This window comes from Pinus tabuliformis, chromosome 3_1 (assembly GCF_031772625.1).
Source record: "Pinus tabuliformis cultivar Carrire ecotype Pingquan chromosome 3_1, CPIR1, whole genome shotgun sequence".
Classification (NCBI taxonomy): domain Eukaryota; kingdom Viridiplantae; phylum Streptophyta; class Pinopsida; order Pinales; family Pinaceae; genus Pinus; species Pinus tabuliformis.
The window spans coordinates 929058015-929063536 of NC_142301.1; the positions used below are offsets into that span (position 1 = coordinate 929058015).

Genomic DNA, 5522 nt, shown 5'->3' on the forward strand with positions numbered 1-5522 from the left:
ACAATACAAATGTCTACTTAGTGAAATACAAATGTCTACTTATTGAAATGCGCTGTGGACAATAAGAGAAGTCATGCGAAGTGTTCACTCTATATTTGTAGTGGTGGTTAAATAGTACCGTGGCATGCTGACATACCGTGGTTGTCACATGACTATAGTGTCTAATCGAGCTAGATCGAGCTAGATTTGTTGTAATACCCAAGGGACCTGTCTCAACTGCTAAATTTTTCTATGAAAAGTAAAGGACATTGAAATTATCTCGCTAAAAGATTATATTATTTGTAGACTTGTATCAACGTATCTTTAGCTTCTAAACTCCATTATTAGTCCCTGCCATCTGGCATTCGGCAGGGACTATTGTAATCGATCGGCAGGGACTTAGCATTAGTTTCAAGTTCTATTGCTGTGGTATAGTGTGCTTATTACAAAGTTTTCTCAACCGCTGTCAAATGCGCTCTGCAGGATAACCAAACTTTACCAAACTTTTATTTCCAACTTAACTTTTGCCATCTTATTTGGCCTCTTCCCGAGGCGGAAGAGGCCCGACCATAGCTTAACTTTTGCCATCTTATTTGGCCTCTTCCCGAGGCGGAAGAGGCCTGACCATAGCTTAAATTGGTTTTAAGCCTGCTGCATTCTCGCTAACCGTCAGACTAATGCCAGCATTAAATCTGAGGCATTTTATGTTCTTATTACATTTGAGGTATCTGAGGAGGCTGAACCGGTTGATATCATTGTTGCAATGTGTCACTCTGCATGCACTAACAGATGTTGTCTTTCTTGCCTCTTTGCTGTGATACATTCCCCGCCCACTTTCCCTTGCTCCATAGCTGAGCTTGTATTCTTTTGTGCGTCTGGAGCTTTCGTCTTTTGTGCGTCTGGAGCTGGGAGTTTTAGCTGAACATGAGCCTCGTCCATTCTCCATTCTCCTACCTGCTATACCAGTAAGTCCATTCAGCGAATTTAACTCTTGCTTGTTCTTTTGCTGTATGAAAATCTATAGCCTTAACTTTGAAGATCTATGGCTTTGCTAACCGGTGATTTTTACCCCTAATTCGATCGAAATCCAAATTCAGTTCTATTTTTCAGTTTAATGAACCATGGCTAACTGTAACTTCAAACTAATTTGATGGTTCTGAGTCTAAACAGAGACTTACAGTTGTATTTCAAACTAATTTGATGGTTCTGAGTCTAAACAGAGACTTACAGTTGTATTTTAAGCATTTATATTATTCTTCTTCAGCCATGGACTAGAGAGCGGATAAGAGCGATTTGAATGCCCGTATTTGAATGCCCGTATAATAAGCTGGTCTCGACATCAAGCCTGGTAAATTTACTTTTTTATATATTGCGCCTTGCAAATACTCATGTCCAGTCTTTTCTGACGACGGGCTGTTTTTCGCAGATGTGCTTGTCTACTGCAAGAAGTCCTGTATTGTATTGTGTTAATGCACAACACAAAAGGAAATATATGAAGACATCACAACTAAGAAAGGGGAGAAAATGTAATGGTTCTGCCTGAATAATTCATAGTGTTGTTTAAATTATTAGGTGTCCATGCTAAATTTCATGTAGAAATCTAAATATTCGATCGAAATCCAAATTCAGTTGTATTTTTCAGTTTAATGAACCATGGCTAACTGTAACTTCAAACTAATTTGATGGTTCTGAATCTAAACAGAGACTTACAGTTGTATTTTAAGCATTTATATTATTCTTCTTCAGCCATGGACTGGAGAGCGGAAGGAAAAAGCATTTAAGGTCGAGCCGTCTTCCAAATCTCTTGTTCTTCTGCATTCCAAGAAGTCTTCCCTGAGTTGTCTGTACTGGCGGCTGAGGCATTAAAGCTGCCAAGATTGGCAACATTTTTGGGGCCATTTTCACAATTCAATCTCGGTTCAGGCAGATTGAGACGAGCACAGGAACCATAGAGCGCCCTGGCAGCTTTATTGTAGGCAAGAGCAGCCTCCTCTGCAGTGGCGAAGGTGCCGAGCCAGAGGCGAGCGCCTCTGTTAGGCTCGCAAATTTCAGCAACCCATTTACCCCATGTCCTCTGCCTAACTCCTCTGTAATTGCAGACTCTCGTGCCCAAGGTAGCCTCCCCCTCAGTCCTAGGCTTGACCTATCTGGCTATGCTGATAGCTAGTGATGCTGGTATGCTAGGTGTGCAGGTGCGGGTGTGACTGCATGATACTGATACAAAGGTTGTTAGCTGCTCTCTCAATGTTGTAGCCTTCGCTAATCTGATATAACTGTCACCTATTTCTCAGTTGCTTGCAGAATCTGGTAGAACTAGCCAACCGCAGGTTGAGATTTGAATAGATGAGATTGCATAGACCAGCTGTCCACCCAGCCGTTGGCCACTCAATCAAACAAGAAATGGGGAGATCATGCACTGCCACGAATCCCACTTGGGGATCTTGCACAACAGTTTGCTGCTGCCACAGCTGGCTGTTTGGCTACACACGTCGAGGCTTCAGTCGCTCCCACGTGTCTTCTTGAACTTGCTTGCCTCTTGACCCAGCCCAAGCGCTCCTTTTGCCATTGAATCAAAATTTAAAATAAAATTTGCCCGCGAAAGCGAAATCCTTTCAAAATCCATAGCTATAGAGCTTAGAGGCTATATGATAAAATTCAGAACGGAAACACTAGCTGTGTGCACACTTGCAAAGCCAAAATCTCTCATTAACAAGGGCCACTAACTGTATGTTCGGCGTAACAACAGGTGCGGCTAACTGTATGTTCAGCAGAACACGAGCCACTTAAAGGCGGAAGACGTTTCGTAGGTGTTCTCATTAATAGGAGTTTCACTTGAAAAAAAATTTGAAGTTCCACTGCATAGAAGCTGGGGACATATCTGTGACCGCACAAGCAGGGTTGAATCCCTCAAATGGAATCCAATATTTGCTGCCAAACAAACACATCACCAATTCCGCAGGTACAGTCAACTCCTCACTCTACTTGTTTACGTAGACCGCCATTTTATCAATACCCATTTTATATCCCCCCTCATTACTGGTTATGTCCGTCATCACTGCATTCTCATGTCCCAATTCAAACCCCACCCAGGTGTCCCAATTGCCTTAAAACTTATGGGCCACCCTCCGTTACCGGCAATTTAGCAAGTTCGGGACAAAACAAGGGGACTACCTCTGTAAATTTACCAATACCCCAAACAAATCCAGAGGACCTTAAAAGCCCCGAACAATTCTCTTTTAGAAGCCTCTCGAATGGGTATTCAATCCCACCGAATTCTTCATCCGAGTCACCAGCTAAACAAGAGATAGATAACAATACTACCCCACTAAGAGGTTAATGGCCTCATGTTCATTAGCTAGAGTTAGAAACAAATAGGCTCATCAAGGAGCATTAGCAGTGGGTCGATCATGAATAAGGTCATTATTTTGAAGTTTCTGGACAGCAACGTGCCCCGCCGTACATCCCTGCGAACTTTCTCGGCACAAACGTGCCCCCGTCCATCCTTCCACCTGTCCCTTCCTGCACATCCACCGTCCACCTGTCCTCCCTCTCATCCGACGGTCTCCACTCCCCTGTGTCGGTTGACCTCCCCACACCTTCCGCCATTTGCGAATAAAGCAACTCGTTATAACAATGGAATTCACATAAATAACCAATATTTACTTACCCTTTTGTTTTTTTAATATATTAACTATGAATACCTCTCACAAATTTCAATAATAATAAAATATTATTTCATTTGATTTTTAACGTGTATAACAATGGAATTCTTAGTTTGTGTCTATGAATATATATAAACCAATACAACGCAGTTTTGCGGTGCCTAATCTGAACACTTGTATTTAAATTTTGTGGACTGGTTTTCTGTAATCTGAACACTTGTATTTAAATTTTGTGTACTGGTTTTCTGTTTAGGTACAGGAGACAACAACGGTACACTGTGGTTTCTATAGTGAACGTGGAGGCTTTGATTTGCTTGCCGAGTACACAAATTCAAAGGCGGCTAGATAGAACTATGTGCAGGGACTAGCTGCTTCGCAGCCATCCTTGTTTAAATTGTATCTAAACATATTATTAAATCGTTGCTAATTAAATGATTTTAAATTAGGAAATCAAGTTTGTTCCATTCCTTCTCCGAAATTTATTTTGTGAATGGTGCCAATGTTACCATCTCCAACAAGGACCGCAGGCAATGGTAGTCCCCTCAGATTTGAAAGTACATTTTACATCGGTTATAATACATCTTTATGGCAATCAAGGCAACCAAAGCATTTGCAAAATTGCAAAATGTTCATAATAGATAACCATGTCTCTTGAAAGTCATCCAATTTGTATGAAAGTGCTTACTCTTGCACTAACTTTTTAGTCATCTTGCTGGTGTCGTTAAAAATTGTTAGCCATAAACAAGATGTAATTTGTGAAATGTCATGGTATAACTATGTGGAGAGAGCACCATTCAGGCATGTCAATATGCCTAGTTTGGCATGTAGTTCAATTCAGTTCAGTGCTGAATATAATCTCTATCATGATATTTGGAAATCAAGGTGATGAAATAAAATTTACAATTAGACCCTATTGAATAAACAAAAGACACTCATTAAATTAATATAACTTTTTTTCATTTTCGTTGTGAATGACATAAGCATGAGCATGATTTTTGGAACAATATACATTTATGGTCCTTGTTATATTGATTTTTTTTAATGTTGCTTTATTCTTGTACATAGTACTAAACTCAAACAATCTCATCAATTAATGTTTCTTGATTCTTGTACAGAGTACTAAACTCAAACAATCTCATCAATTTATTGTGATTCAGTGGTTGAATTATTTAACTCCCACTTCATAAAGTTTTGTAATGCATTTGAATGCATGGGAGTTGATTTTTGTCAAGGTTGTAATGGAAAATAGATATGGCAACCAGACAATGAATGAAAATATGCTGACTTAGAGAACATGAAAAGCCTTTTATGCAAGCCATCTGATAAATAAAGATGACAAATCTTATGATTTGGCTCTGTAAAAAGGGTGCAAGGCATGTGTAACAATACACCTAAAATTGCAAACAAAACGTGTTGGTGGAATTCCAAGTCATGAAGATAGTACTGATCATAAAATTTCAGGTGACTCAATGACATAATGACGATGAATTATTATTCAAAACCACCAAGAACCAGGCTTCTACTTCCTCGACTATCTCCTTTCTTGCACGCTGAAAAGGATTGGCTTTCCCACGGCTAGTGATAAGCCTTTCGCACCCTCCTTTCTTTGTATGATGAAGCAGCGACATTGGTGAAGCAACGAAATGAGAGAAGCTTAGTCATTTTTTGGGTCGACAACCTCCCTACCGAACTATGGACACTAAAAAAATGTCCATTCTGAGCGAATTGTTGCAATGGAAACATGGCATAATTCTCCTGCAGGTGTTGCTTCCTGACTCTACTAGCAATGTTACTTCTTAGCTCTGTGCCTAGGAGAACGAGTTTGAATTGAACTAGGATAGTAATAGATTCACAACAAAATGGTATGAGCAAGAATAGATA

The 5522-nt window shown here is 40.1% G+C and overlaps 1 long non-coding RNA gene across 1 annotated transcript; it reads right to left on the reverse strand.

Annotated features, from left to right (window-relative positions):
- Positions 1-704: 704 nt before the first annotated feature.
- LOC149190795 (uncharacterized) lies at positions 705-3469 on the reverse strand. The gene is made up of 3 exons (XR_016256523.1): positions 1690-3469; positions 1208-1430; positions 705-933 (listed from the first exon to the last, which is right to left on the reverse strand). It is a non-coding gene; the product is annotated as an uncharacterized LOC149190795 (long non-coding RNA).
- Between the last annotated feature and the right edge of the window lie 2053 nt (positions 3470-5522).